This window comes from Ovis aries, chromosome 5 (genome assembly GCF_016772045.2).
Source record: "Ovis aries strain OAR_USU_Benz2616 breed Rambouillet chromosome 5, ARS-UI_Ramb_v3.0, whole genome shotgun sequence".
NCBI classification, from domain to species: Eukaryota; Metazoa; Chordata; class Mammalia; order Artiodactyla; family Bovidae; genus Ovis; species Ovis aries.
In genome coordinates this window covers 56972372-56988454 of record NC_056058.1, presented here as the reverse complement: position 1 = coordinate 56988454, position 16083 = coordinate 56972372, and positions in this window count along the sequence as shown.

Sequence of the window (16083 nt, the reverse complement as noted above, 5' to 3'; positions counted from 1 at the left end):
TTGAGATTGCATCCAAGTACTGCATTTTGGACTCTTTTGTTGACTATGATGGCTACTCCATTTCTTCTAAGGGATTCTTGCCCACAGTAGTAGATATAAAGGTCATCTGAGTTAAATTCACCCATTCCAGTTTATTTTAGTTCACTGATTCCTAAAATGTTGATGTTCACTCTTGCCATCTCCTGTTTGACCACGTCTAATGTGCCTTGATTCATGCACCTAACATTCCAGGTTCCTAAGGAAGATATGGTACCTATATATGCAATAGAATATTACTTAGCCATAAAAAGAATGAAATAATTCCATTTGGAGAAATGTGGATGTACCTAGGGATTGTCACACCAAGTGAAGTAAGTCAGAGAAAGATATCATACTTCACATATCACTTATATGTGAAATCTAATAAAAATAATATAAGTAAACTTATTTACAAACTGAAAGAAAGTAACAGATCTTGAAAGGAAACTTATAGTTACCAAGGAGGAAAGAGATAAATTAGGAGATTGGTATTAACATATACCTACTACTATATATAAAATGGATAACTAACAAAGACCTGCTATATATCACAGGGACTCTACACAATATTCTATAATTACCTATATGGGAAAAGAATCTAAAAAAGAATGAATGTATGTATAAAACTGATTCACCTTGCTGTGTACCTGAAATTCACACAATACTGTAAATCAACTGTATGCCAATAAAAATTAAAATAAATAAAAATAAAAGCAACATGTTTTCCAGAATAGAATATCTCCTTTTACTGTAACCAATATATGATTACAAAAAAATAAAATTTGTTTTAAACATTTAAAAAGCAAACACTAAAAACCTCTAAAATTTATCTTCTCTAACCTTCCCCAGACCCCACCCACTGAGGCTCAAGTTTCCTCTAAAGGAGTTTTTAACCTCTATAGTTTATGACTTGTAATCATGTTTTAAATATTGTAATGCCTTTATTCTACTCAAACTAAAATTTAGCATACATTTTAACTATGATGTAGGCAGTAGTATAAGCAGTACTGACTTTGTCACTAATAGAAATCACAGCCATTTTCACATGATGCCTCTTGAAATATTTATATTCTTTGGCATTTAGAGATTTAAGACAGTTATTAGAGCATATGGTTATAAGCATATTAAATAGAAGCAAATTTATTACTATATCTCAAATGTGTAGTGTTTTGATAACTCCATTTCAATATAATTAACTTCCTTATAATCTTATATATTTTAGGTTATACATTTACAAGTATTCTGAGACAAAAATCACTGGCATTATCATACTGCCTCAGCTGTCCATAGAACACACAAAAGGTTTAAACACCCCTGCTCTATCACCTAACCAAACAGAAAGTTCCTGTGGTCCATTTGCATACCTTGGGAGATTTCCGGGTGAACTCTTAAAAACATAGACAACAAATTCAATGGAAAAAACCAGACTACTGTGCTAAAACAAATTTCTGAATAATTCTGACACATACCTTGCAAAAGTATTTGATTTACCAGCCAAGAAAAATGTTAACATAAGTAGCTGACTTTCCAAGATTTAAATCACCTAATGAATACAGGTAGCAGGATTTCATTCTATTTTATAGCATACTCTGTCTACAAAGCATTTTCTTATCTACTAAGTCACAATTAATGTTGCTTCACTGTTGCTCACACATTACTTGCCTTGCTAACAAAAAAAGCTTTCAATCATTTTAACGAATCCATTTTCTCTACAAAAGACATGTAGATAATTACATCAGTTTTGTTTTTTTTTTTTTCCCCAGAAAATGTTTTTATCTCTTTAAAATTACAAGGCACAGGACTTCCTTGGGAGTCCAGTGGCTAAGACTCCATATTTCCAATGCAGGCGGCCTGGACTCAATCCCTGGTCAGGGAACTAGATCCCACATGCTACAACTAAGAGTTCACATGCCAAAAGCAAAGATCCTGAATGCTGCATCTAAGACCAGGTGCAGCCAAATAAATGAATACTTTTTCTTTTTTTAATTAGGAGGCAGTTACCTAATTCATGACATAAGAAAGGACCAAAGAGTTAGGTTGGTGGTTGAGCAATGTGCAGACCCAAGGCATTCTTGCCTCCCATCTAATACTCTTTCTAGCACTCCAGGCCAGAGAAGAGAATTTGGAAAATGGTAGGTAGACAGAGAAAGAGAGAAAAAAGAATAAGGCAGCTCAAATGGTAAAGAATCCCCCTGCAATGTGAGAGACCTGGGTTTGATCCCTGGGTTTGGAAGATCCCCTGAAGGAGAGCATGGCAACCCACTCCAGTATTCTTTGCCTGGGGAATCCCATGGACAGAGGCATCTGGTGGGCTACAATCCATGGGGTCTCAAAGAGTCGGACACAATTGACTAAGCACAGCACAGGTAGAAAGAGAGAGAAAAAGAATAAATTAATAGTTTTACCTTTAAAAAGTGTTTCCATAGAATCACTTTTCATGTTCCCTCCAAACACTATGTAATGTTATCAACCATATTTTGTTAAAGAAACAAGAGACCAAAGAGGTTAAGTGGTTTGTTCAACTTCATACAGCCAAAAGGAGCAGAGACAAGGTCTGAACTCTGGACGGCTAGTTAAGAGACTGCCTCTGGCCTTAGCTTTGTCCTGACTCAATGCATTCCCTTACAGAGTTGGTGGCACAATCTTTGTAAAGGACAGATCTGACCATGCCACTTTTAGATTTATTATCTTTCAGAAACCTTTGGGAAAAAATCAAAGGCTTAGAAATCCATCTTGGTCTGGCTATTGCTTACTTCTGCTGCGCTAGAGCTAGCTTCACTGGTGTTTGAGAAAAGACTGTTAAATACAAGTTTTCACATGAGTTTATAAACTGTTGGTAACTTGATTTTGGCCTTGGTGAGAGTTTTTACACCACAAAAATTGGCAAAAGTTACAAATGAATGTTCTTTCTATTTGAGAACAGATTTACCAAGACACTGCTGTTCCATTGCACACATCATTTGAACACAGTCTCTTTCTCTTCTTTTCAACCATGCTGAACTACCTTTCATTCCCTAATGTGGTGGTTTGGTTGCTAAGTCTTGTGTGACTCTTACAACCCCATAGTCTGTAGCCTGCCAGGCTCCTCTGTCCATGGGATTCTCCAGGCAAGAATACTGAAGTGGGTTGTCATTTCCTTCTCCAGGGGATCTTCCCAACTCAGGAACTGAACCTGTGTCTCTTGTGTCTTCTGCATTACAGGCAAATTCTTTACCCCTGAGCTACTGGAAAAGTCATGAAAAAAAACCAAGACTTTTAACTTATCTATATTCAGAGGAGAAATATAAAAAACTGGGAAAATCATTCTCAAAACAGAAGAATTTGAGGAGGAAAAAAAGAGACAAAACTAGGGTCTTTATTTCTGGCTCTAGCCCAAGGATAATAAACACTTATTCAGCCAGCACCTATTACCAAGAGCTTCCAGTTTGATCTCTGTACCCTTTTCTGCTGAGCCCACAGGACTCCTCCATGGCAGCATCACTGTCAACAATCAAAGCCAGCGTGAAAAATGAAACTCATTTGCCAGCCCAGAGGCGGTCATGGGACACAATGACCACTGCCTTCCTCCCAGAAGCCTTTCTGACCTACTTTCAAGTATCTCAACAGCTTTCTTTTGGTCTCAAGATTGAAACTCAGAGCAGTGAATAAGAGCAGGAAGAGGAAGTGAGGAAGCTCTGTGGGAGGGCAAATTTGCAAGGAGGAGGGCAGGGAGGGCCTGCCATAATCTGCTCTCACATTCCACCTCCTCCCCTTTCCTTTCTTCCCTGGAGTTTCTTCTGTTTTCTTCTTACTAATTCTCTCCCTCATGCCCAGCTCATTACAGCTTCTCATTCCTTCTCTGTTCCCTTTTCTGACCTTTGTCTCCCCTTCTCCTCTGCCAACCTCCTTCTTTCCCAACTTCCTCCTTACATTTTCTCCTGCCTTTTAAATTGTTCCACGATCTCTCTCTGAGTTTGTTTCTTCTGTCTCATTCCCCACTCCCTCTCTCAACTAGATTCCAGAAGAATTATCTTTATCTCTAACACTGTTTTCCTCCTCTTTCCCTGGTCCTACTTCTCCTTTTCTTCAAATTTCACCTTCTGTATCCTTTACTTCCTGACATACATCACCTTCAATTTTTTTAACTGAAAAAATTTTAAAGCACTTTCCCCTTGAAGAGACCTTTCAAATAAATAGCAAAATGATTTATTTAATCTAAAGGCAATAGCTTAAAAAAAATTCTATCACATACATAGTAATGAAATCCTACAAATTATTCTGCAGCTGGCTTTATAAATTTGTCATAACTTCTAAATGGATAATCTTATCAAACATAGTTCTTTTTAAATTAAAGCCTAACAAGAAACGACACACACAAAAATTAATCTTGTCATGTGTTGAACATCTACTATGTTTACATTGCTCAATATATTACTCAAGTTCTAAAGCCTTTGATTTTTCCTACCTATCTTTACACGTAATCTGCTTTCTAAAGATATTTCATGGGAAACACTGTTTTTAAATGAGCACAGGCTAATTAGAGCATGGACACTTTTACTATCTTTTAATGAACCTTGAATACCTGCTGGTCTTAGGTGGAAAAATTATGTGTGACCTTGTAGAGGCCTCTGAGTGACTTTCTTAAAGACTGTCTGTACCTTACCTCTCAATCAGTGTAGAAATATAAAAATTTATGCTGAAAAAGAGTGGAATGACCTTTCTTTAAAAACAGAACATAAAAGCATAGGCAAGGCATTCTGCAGAGGGTGGAGAAGCCTGGTTAACCTCCTTATAGTAGAGAAGCACCTCCTCAAAGTCTGTCATCCCAGTGGCTGACCAAGTTCAAAAACAAGTTTGGAACTACATACAAAAGAAATTCAGCAAATCTCTTTAAGAAAATCCCTAATTACCAGACCATAAAAAATGGAAATATACTACAGAGAACTCTCTTGTTTCTACCACAAAATTACTACAGAAGAGCAGTTAGGGAATACTAACTTCAAATCCACTGTTTTACCAGGAATCACTTGGTTATAATTAAGAATATGAACATTCTTTAGCATTGTCTTTTTTGGGGATTGGTATGAAAATGGACCTTTTCCAGTTCTGTGGCCGCTGCTGAGTTTTCCAAATTTGCTGGCATATTGAGAGCAGCACTTTCACAGCATCATCTTTTAGGATTTGAAATAGCTCAACTGGAATGCTATCACCTCCGCTAGCTTCGTTTGTAGTGATCCTTCCTAAAGCCCACTTGACTTCACGTTCCAGGATGTCTGGCTATAGGTGAATGATCACACCATCGTGATTATCTGGGTCATGAAGATCTTTTTTGTGTAGTTCTTCAGTGTATTCTTGCCATCTCTTCTTAATATTTTCTGCTTCTGTTAGGTTCATACCATTTCTGTCCTTTATTGTGCCCATCTTTGCATGAAATGTTCCCTTGGTATCTCTAATCTTCTTGAAGAGATCTCCAGTGTTTCCCATTCTATTGTTTCCCTCTATTGCTTAGCATTGATCACTGAGGAAGGATTCTTATCTCTCCTTGTTATTCTTTAGAACTCTGCATTCAAATTGATATATCTTCCCTTTTCTCATTTGCCTTTAGCTTCTCTTCTATTCTCAGCTATTTATAAGGCCTCCTCAACAAACATTTGCCTTTATTTTAAATTAATTTATTTTTCATTAAAGGACAATTGCTTTACAGAATTTTGTTGTTTTCTGTCAAACCTCAACATGAATCAGCCATAGGTATACATATATCCCCTCCCTTTTGAACCTCTCTCCTGTCTCCCTTCCCATCCCACACCTCTAGGTTGATACAGGGTCCCTATTTCAGCTTCCTGAGCCATAGAGCAAATTCCCACTGGCTATCTGTTTTCCATAAACCATTTGCCTTTTTGCATTTCTTTTTTGGGGGATGGTCTTGATCACTGCCTCCTGTACAATGTCACAAACCTCCATCCATAGTTCTTCAGGCATTCTGTCTATCAGATCTAATCCCTTAAATCTATTTGTCACTTCTACTGTATAATAATGCGAGGGACTTAATTTAGGTCATGCCTGAATGGTCTAGTGGTTTTCCCTACTTTCTTCAATTTAAGTCTGAATTTGGCAAAAAGGAGTTCATGATCTGAGCCACAGTCAGCTCCCAGTCTTGGTTTTGCTGACTGTATAGAGCTTTTCCATCTTTGGCTGCAAAGAATATAATCAATCTGATTTCAGTATTGACCATCTGGTAATGTCCATGTGTAGAGTCTTCTCTTGTGTTGTTGGAAGAGGGTGTTTGCTATGACCAGTGTGTTCTCTTGGTAAAACTCTGTTAGCTTTTGCCCTGCTTAATTTTGCACCCCAAGACCAAGGTATCTCTTGATTTCTTACTTTTGCATTCCAGTCCCCTGTAATGAAAAGGACATCTAGAACTAACATAGTTCTAGAAGGTCTTGTAGGTCTTCACAGACCTGTTCAACTTCAGCTTCTTCAGCATTACTGGTTGGGCCATAGACTTGGATTACATTGATACTGAATGGTTTGTCTTGGAAACGAACTGAGATCATTCTGTCATTTTTGAGATTGCATCCAAGTACTGCATTTTGGACTCTTTTGTTGACTATGATGGCTACTCCATTTCTTCTAAGGGATTCTTGCCCACAGTAGTAGATATAAAGGTCATCTGAGTTAAATTCACCCATTCCAGTCCATTTCAGTTCACTGATTCCTAAAATGTCTATGTTCACTCTTGCCATCTCCTGTTTGATCACTTCCAATTTGCCTTGATTCATGGACCTAATATTCCAGGTTCCTATGCAATATTGTTCTTTACAACATTGGACTTTACTTCCATCACCAGTCACATCCACAGCTGGGTGTTGTTTTTGCTTTGGCTCCATCTCTTCGTTCTTTCTGGAGTTAGTTTTCCACTGTTCTCCAGTAGCATATTGGCCACCTACCAACCTGGGGAGTTCATCTTTCAGAGTCCTCTCTTTTTGCCTTTTAGTACTGTTCATGGAGTTCTCAAGGCAAGAATACTGAAGTGGTTTGCCATTCCATTCTCCAGTGGACCACGTTTTGTCAGAATCTTCACCCGCACCCGTTCTTCTTGGGTGACATTACATGGCATGGCTCATGGATTCACTGAATTAGACAAGGCTGTGGTCCATGTGATCATTCCAATCCCAAAGAAAGGCAGTGCCAAAGAATGTTCAAACTACTGCACATTGCCCTCATTTCACACACCAGCAAAGGGAAAGTGAAGTCACTCAGTCGTGTCTGACTCTTTGTGACCCCATGGACTGTAGCCTACCATGCTCCTCTGTCCATGGGATTCTCCAGGCAAGAATACTGGAGTGGGTTGCCATTTCCTTCTCCAGGGGATAGACGCTTTAACCTCTGAGCCACCAGGGAAGCCCCACACTAGCAAACTAATGCTCAAAATCCTCCAAGCTAGGTTTCAACAGTACATGAACCATGAACTTCCAGTTGTTCAAGCTATTTAGAACCATCTATCTAGAAAAGGCAGAGGAGCCACTATCAAATTGCCAGTATCTGCTGGATCATCAAAAAGGTAAGAGAGTTCCAGTAAAACATATATTTCTGCTTCATTGACTACCCCAAAGCCTTTGACTGTGTGGATCACAATAAACTGTGGAAAACTCTTAAAGAGATGGGAATACCATACCACCTTACCTGCCTTCTGAGAAATCTATATGCAGGTCAAGAGGCAACAGTTAGAACTGGACATGGAACAACAGACTGGTTCCAAATCAGGAAAGGAGTACTTCAAGGCTGTATATTTTCTCCCTGCTTATTTAACTTCTATGCAGAGTACATCATGTGAAATGCTGGGATGGATGAAGCACAAGCTGGCATCAAGATTGCCGGGAGAAATATCAATAACCTCAGATATGCAGATGACACCACGTGATGTCAGAAAGCGAAGAAAAACTAAAGAGCCTCTTGATGAAAGTGAAAAAAGAGAGTAAAAGTTGGCTTAAAACTCAACATTCAGAAAACTAAGATCATGTCATCCAGTCCCATCACTTCATGGCAATAGATGGGGAAACAATGGAAACAATGAGAGACTTTATTTTGGGGGGCTCCAAACAAACTGCAGATGGTGACTTCAGCCATGAAATTAAATGACACTTGCTCCTTGGAAGAAAAGCTATGACCAATCTTGATAGCATATTAAAAAGCAGAGCCATTACATTGCCAATAAAGGTCCATCTAGTCAAAGCTATGGTTTTTCCAGTAGTCATGTATGGATGTGAGACTGGCCTATAAAGAAAGCTAAGCACTGAAGAATTGATGCTTTTGAACTGTGGTGTTGGAGAAGACTCTTGAGATTCCCTTGAACTGCAAGGAGATCAAACTAGTCAATCCTAAAGGAAGTCAGTCCTGAAAATTCATTGGAAGGACTGATGCTAAAGCTGAAGCTCAAATATTTCGCCATCTGATGCAAAGAACTGACTCATTGTAAAAGCCCTAATTCTGGAAAAGACAATAGGCAGGAAGAAAAAGGGAAGACAGAGGATGAGATGGTTAGATGGCATCACCAACTCAATGGACATGAGTTTGAGCAAACTCTGGGAGTTGGTGACGTCACGGAGTCCTGGTGTGCTGCAGTCCATAGGGTCACAAAGAGTTGGGCACAACTGAGTAACTGAACTGAATAATATGAACTTTAGAGATAAATAGACTTGAGTTTAAATTGTCACTCTGAAACCCACTAGCTGTGTCTTAAACTAATAAAATTGTCTGCATATTAGATTGCTATACATAGTAAATAGATGAAGCTCATAAAGTATGGCAACATAAAAATTGTCCAATTCATATTAACTATAAGTTCTTGAGAGGGAAACGGCATTTCTTAAAATCACAAACTAGTTCAAAAGCAACAATAAGGCCAGATTATGATCAAACTGATTTTTATGCCAATGTCTTTCCATCCCCAGAGATCATTAAACTGTGGCCCATGAGCCAAATCTGCCCTGTTGTTTTGCAAATAAAGTTTTATTGTCACAAAGCCATACTCATTCAGCCAAGTATTGATGATGGTTAATGCTAAAATGGCAGAGCTGAGTAGCTACAAATCCCAGAGCCAAAAGTATTTACTAAAAATCCTTACCAAAAAAGTGTGTTTAATCTTGTGACTACCACACAACTTCAAGGCTAGGTCACTTAGGGAAACTAAGTAAGCCTTACTTTAATTCTTCCTATACTCTTGGGTCTTAGATTTATTGCTGAAATCCAACCTTCTCAAGTTTTAGTTTTGGTAGCTTAAAATGAAAACAAAACAATTTCCATAGCAGGAGCCCTGTTTCCTGTAAAGAGTAGACTTCAGATTCAAAAGAATGTTCCTAGTTATTCATTAAGGTCTTCCAATTCCACTCAGTTTTCAAATTTCTACCCTATTTTGCTCTCTACCAATTTGAGAATCACTGACTCAATGAACATGAGTTTGAGCAAGCTCTGGGAGATGGTGAAGGACAGGGAAGCCTGGCATGCTGCAGTCCACAGAGTTGCAAAGAGTCAGACACAAATGGAATAACAGTAAATTTGAGAATCTTGCGTTTAAAATTTCTAGGCACTCCTATTTCCCATACAGCTATGTTTCATCAGGGTCAGGGAGTGACGGTGCTAAATCTGTCTTTTGCCCCTCTGTTTGCCCACAAGAAGAACTGTTATCCATATGGGGAAAATCTCATCATAGATCCCAAACACAGTGGGTTGTTTTTCCCCCTTAAACTAAAACTGCCCCCAGGATTTACTTTATGTTGCTCAACTATTTACAATTCCAGTAAGACCACAGATTTCAAATTTTACAATAAGGATTGTAGCCTTTACTAATTTTTTTTTCTTTTTTTTTTTTTGCTGCCCCCTGTGGCTTGTGGGATCTTAATCCTCAACCAGGGACTGAATCTGGGCCCTGGCAGTGAAAGCACCAAGTCTTAACCACTGGACCAGCAAAGAATATCTGCTGCTGCTGCTGCTGCTGCTAAGTCGCTTCAGTCGTGTCCGACTCTGTGCGACGCCATAGATGGCAGCCCACCAGGCTCCCCCGTCCCTGGGATTCTCCAGGCAAGAACACTGGAGTGGGTTGCCATTTCCTTCTCCAATGCATGAAAGTGAAAAGTGAAAGTGAAGCCACTCAGTCATGTCTGACTCCTAGCGACCCCATGGACTGCAGCCTTCCAGGCTTCTCCGTCTATGGGATTTTCCAGGCAAGAGTACTGGAGTGGGTTGCCATTGCCTTCTACTAAATTATTTTTAACTGCTTTGCTGGGAGAAAGAAAATCAGTGCTCACCAGTCAGAGATGAGAACCAAGGATCTTATTGGAGTTCCTCAAGATAGTAAACTTGTAGATTTACATCCATACACAGTTGTAAGTACTCTTCTGAGACTGCCTTTTTATGAAGAGATGAGAAAAAACTTTAATGGACTCATGAGAAAAGGGGCCCTCATGACACTGGGAAAGGGAGAGGAAGGTGGGCAATGGAACCATGAGCAGCAAAGTCCAGACAGGTCCTTGGAAAGGTTGCTGACAATACACATTTGGAAGAAATGGTGACTTTATCTGGATTTTTTAAAAAAATGTGATCTACAGAAGGATTACACTACAGTTAACTCTTGAACTGCCCAGGTCCACTTATATGTGGATTTTTCCCACTAAGTATGTACTATAATACTATACAGTCTGTGCTTAGTTACTCAGTTGTGTCTGACTCTTTGATACCCCATGACTGTAGCCTGCCAGTCTCTTCTGTCCATGGGATTCTCCAGGCAAAAATACTGGAGTGGGTTGCCATGCCCTCCTCCAAGGGAACACAGTCTGTGTTGGTTGAATCTCCGTATGTAGAATCATGAATACAGAAAGCCAATTATAAAGTTATATGTATATACATATATATATATATATATATATGCACACACAAATGGATTTTTGACTATCCAAAGCATTGGTACCCCAGCCCCTACAGTGTTCAAGAGTTAAGTGTATTTACACAGGATACCTTTCGTTACGACTTTAACCTCCAGGCCCACACCCTTGTTATTGACGAAAGACACTGTCATGTATTCTGCAAGGCTGATTTCATCTTTGACTCACCAGTCTGCTGATACAGTAACATATTCACATGTATATACTCATTAGGCTACCAGTTTTATGGTGATCATATAATTGTTCATCATCCCAGTCAGATCCTTCTCTGACTCCAGAGTTCTCTTAGGGGATCAATCACCAAATCATGAAGCCTTGAGAATCTCTCCTATCTCTGATATCCAGATACAATTAGTGACCAGATTTTTCTAGGGTTTCCTTCTGAGCTGTTTCTTAAACCTATCCCTTGATTTCTATGACAGCACTGCAGTCCAGATTATCAGTAGTTCTGGTCACATTATTTCTCCTCTGTGTACTATGCCTCTCAATTCTAATCCTGTCAAAACACCACCAAACCAATGTTCCTGAAAACAACTTTGATCCGTTTATGTCTGTTGCTTAAATACTTTTGATATATTAATAGCTACTTTTAAGTCCAAACTTCTAATCAGGCTTTCAAGTAACATCCTTTCTAATCCCATTTTTAGGATTTTGATCTCCTTGAGTGCAAGAAGAAATTACCTGAGTTTCATATGTCTGCATGTGTCAGGGAGGAATAAATTTTCCCTTCTAGACTCTGCTGGCAGGCCTAAAAATTAAATTGACATGAGATAGATTAAGAGAGGAAAAATCAAACAAAAGTTGAATATCACGAACATACAGGAGAGACCCAGGAAAAATGAATAACTAAGCCAAGTGTTCAAAGACCCCATCTTCAGCAAAAGACAAAAGAAGAAGTTTGAGACTTCACAGAGGAGGAAGGTAATTCACACAGTGGTGGAAAAGTGAATATCTGGTTAAAAATGTTTGCCGAGCCATGCAGAGACAACAGGACCCAGAGTGCACTCTGACCTCTAGGTCTTCCTGAGTTCCCCTCCATCACACCTAGCTTGTATTCTCTGCAGGTATTTCTGATGATAGCTCTGTTCCTGAAACAGGTATTTTGTCTAAATGCTTTAGTCAGCCAAGGGGGAGATAAAAAGAAAGAATTTCTTAGTCTTCTGTTTCTTAAAAATAATCAGCCTGAATTAATCCCCTTACCAAAGAGATACAACTGGGGTGGCAATTTTGCTCTCCTACAGGGACCTTTAGAGAAGATGGACACAGAAGTGAGAAAAAGCCATCTGCTTTTGGTGCTATTAGATTGTGGTTCTCCTGATCAATATCACAAGTCCTGAGGTTATTTGCTCTGACACCAAACCTTGATTTGCAGTACCTGGAGGTCTGCTGTAGAGGGCACAGAGTAATAGCTTTTCTCTCTTAACTGTGGAAGGTAGTTAACGCTTAGAAGTTATCTCTGAAGCAGTTAATTTGTAAATCTTGTTGCTTCTTTTATGAAACATTTTAAATTAATCAAATTTATGAAATCATTTTGTGGGGACTTCCCTGGCAGTCCAGTGGTTAGGACTCCACATTGCCACCACAAGGGTAGGTTGGACCCCTGGCTGGGGAACTCAGATCCCTCAGTCCATGTGGCATGGCCAAAAGCATATAAATTTTTAAGAAAAATCACTTTCCCAACTAAGAATAATGCACAGTACAAGAATTATAGGTTTCAGTTTTATTCAGGAACCTTACTGAGGACAACAGCCTGGGAAAACAACCTCTCAGTATCTCTGAGGGAACTGCTCCAAAGAGGCAGGGGAAGAAGACAGTTTATATATGATTTTTTGCTGGGGAATACATGAAGTCAAGCACACATCTTGATAAAAGAAGTCTGCTGGTTACAAGGAACAGATATCTCAATTATTGATTTTAGTGCTTTTTTATGTATGGGAAGATGCAAGAATTCAGGCCCTTAAAATCTTTCCTGAGATATACATTTAACTATCTAAGGGGCCTGTTTTTCCAAAGCACAGAATGCTCTATTCTGTTTTCTGTCTCAAATTCCTTTTAGGGTGCTGTCCATCAGTGACTGCTGTAGCTAATGACTTGAACCTTGTACAACTGGACAATGAGCAACATTCTTTGTTTTGCAACTTTTAAGTTGCCTCTGAAAATACTTGACATCTTTTTAAAATATAGTCAAGGCTATAAAAATTTTTAAAGTAAATTTACAAACTTAGTTTCCCTTTCAAGTATTTTAATTGTTTAACAAATAATTTTTAAGTACTAGTGAATTTCATATTTTACTTAAGTTAATAAGTTTGACTATCTTAGATACTGCAATACTGAGAATAATATAACAAAATCTCAACCAGAAGGGCTATGTGTAAATCGATTTAGACAAGTTAATCATTTCAAATTTATTTACAAGGTTGTGATTTCAATTAACTAAACATTCTTGTTTATTATAAGTATACGAAATTGCAAATACACACACCCCACTCTTTCAACATATAATTGGAATATCTAAACATTTCAAATGTACAATTTTATAACTTTGGACATATATATACATATGTAATACCATTGCCACGATCAATGAAACAAATATGTCCATTACCCTCCAATTTTTCTAATATCTCTTTGCAAAGAATTCTCAAAGCTCAACAGTAAGAACAATATTCCAAGCCAAAATGAAAAATGGGCAAAAGATTTGTATAGATATTGGACCAAAAAGAAACAATTAACTCCTAAGCACATGGAAAGATGCTTGGCATCATTAGCAAATAGAAAAGTACAACCACAATCAGATACTTACACACCTAAAAGAATGACTATATTTTAAAAGACTGACCATACTGAGTGCTGGAGAAGACATGAAGGAATTGGACCTCTCATACATAGTGGCATTGATGCACAGAAGTACTGTAGAATGGAACCCCACTTAAAAATAATTTGCAGTTTCTTTAGATAATTAAGCTTCAGTTCAGTTCAGTTCAGTCACTCAGTCATGTCTGACGCTTTGCGACCCCATGAATCGCAGCATGCCAGGCCTCCCTGTCCATCACCAACTCCCGGAGTTCACTCAGACTCACGTCCATCAAGTCCATGATGCCATCCAGCCATCTCATCCTCGGTCGTCCCCTTCTCCTCCTGCCCCCAATCCCTCCCACCATCAGAGTCTTTTCCAATGAGTCAGCTCTTCGCATAAGGTGGCCAAAGTACTGGAGTTTCAGCTTTAGCATCATTCCTTCCAAAGAAATCCCAGGGCTGATCTCCTTCAGAATGGACTGGTTGGATCTCCTTGCAGTCCAAGGGACTCTCAAGAGTCTTCTCCAACACCACAGTTCAAAAGCATCAATTCTTCGGCACTCAGCCTTCTTCACAGTCCAACTCTCACATCCATACATGACCACAGGAAAAACCATAGCCTTGACTAGACGGACTTTAGTTGGCAAAGTAATGTCTCTGCTTTTGAATATGCTATCTAGGTTGGTCATAATTTTTCTTCCAAGGAGTAAGCGTCTTTTAATTTCATGGCTGCAATCACCATCTGCAGTGATTTTGGAGCCCAGAAAAATAAAGTCTGACACTGTTTCCACTGTTTCCCCATCTATTTCCCATGAGGTGATGGGAACTTAGACCTACTATTTAACCCAGCCATTCTGCTCCTATGGTCCCAAGACAAATGAAAGCCTATTTTTAAGTAAAGACTTGTACTGAAATGTTCAAAGCAGTTTTATTTTAATAGCCAAATATTGGGATCAACTCAAGTGTGCAACAACAGGTGAGTAGACAAACATATAGTATTATATCCATACAACAGACTACTACTCAGTAATAAACAAACAAACAAAAAAAAAGAAATGAATTATTGGGTTTCCCTGATTCCTCAAATGGTAAAGAATCTGCCTGCACTGTGGGAGACTTGGGTTCAATCCTTGGGTTAGGAAGATCCCCTGGAGAAGGGCATGTCAACCCGCTCCAGTATTCTTGCATGAAGAATCCTTATAGACAGAGGAGCCAGGCAGGCTATGGTCCATGAGGGTCACAAACAATCAGACACCACTGAGTGACTAAGAATAGCACACAGCATTCATACAAGCAATTGATATGAGTGAATCTCAAAGAATCATTCCGAGGGTAAGAAACTAGACTACATACTGCATGATCTTATGTAAAACTCAAGAAAATGCAAACTAATGTACAATGATAAAGTATCAGTAGTCTGGGGAGGGAGGGAGGAGTGGGAGAGATGAGTTACACGGGTCTTAAAACAATTTGAAAGTTATGGAAATGTTCATTGTTTTGATTGAGGTAAAGCTTTGAAGGGTATATGCAAGTGTCAAAACATATCAAGTTATATTCTCTTAACTATGTGCCGATTATTGTCTGTCAATTATACCTCAGTCAAGTTCTTAAAAATAAAACAATCGATACACTGCCAGTTAAAAACCCTATAATTTTTACTGTAGAGGACCAAATGATCTTTGTTTTTTTTGACTGTCAAAGAAAACCTCTAAAAACAGATAAAACTTCAAAAACTTTTTATGATTCACATAAAAATCAGAACTTGTCTTATGTATTTGTTACTACCAGTCCTGCTTTTTAGGTTATATAGCACCCAAATGTATCAATGGGGATATGGTAGGTGATGCTGCATTACAAACAGCCCTAATATCTCAGTATCTTTGAACTACAATATTTCTTAAAATATCACATGTCCATTGAAGAACAGGGACTTTGCTTTTTCTCTGACTCAACGACCCAGGCTGCAGAGCACTCACAATATTGAATGCTGCCAGGTAATATTCAGGCAGGGTGTTCTGGAGGGGACATGCAATGAAATGTTTAACCCAGAAGTGACAAGGCTTCTCTATACTCATAACTCTTTATAGACAGAGAAGCTAAGGCCCAAGGTCCCACCTGAGTTCAAAGGCTGATTCACACCCAGAGCATGATGGAGCAGGACTGTGAAATTTCATCATACAACTCAGAAGAGCATGCACTTTTAAACTTGTGAATTGTTTATTTGTGGAATTTCCCATTTAATATTTCTGGACTGCTCTTGAAATAGTTCACAGTAATCCCCATTTATCTGTCATTATAAAGGAGTACTACAAAGAAAGATAGCCTTCCGTTTTTATTTGCTGTGTTTTGTCTT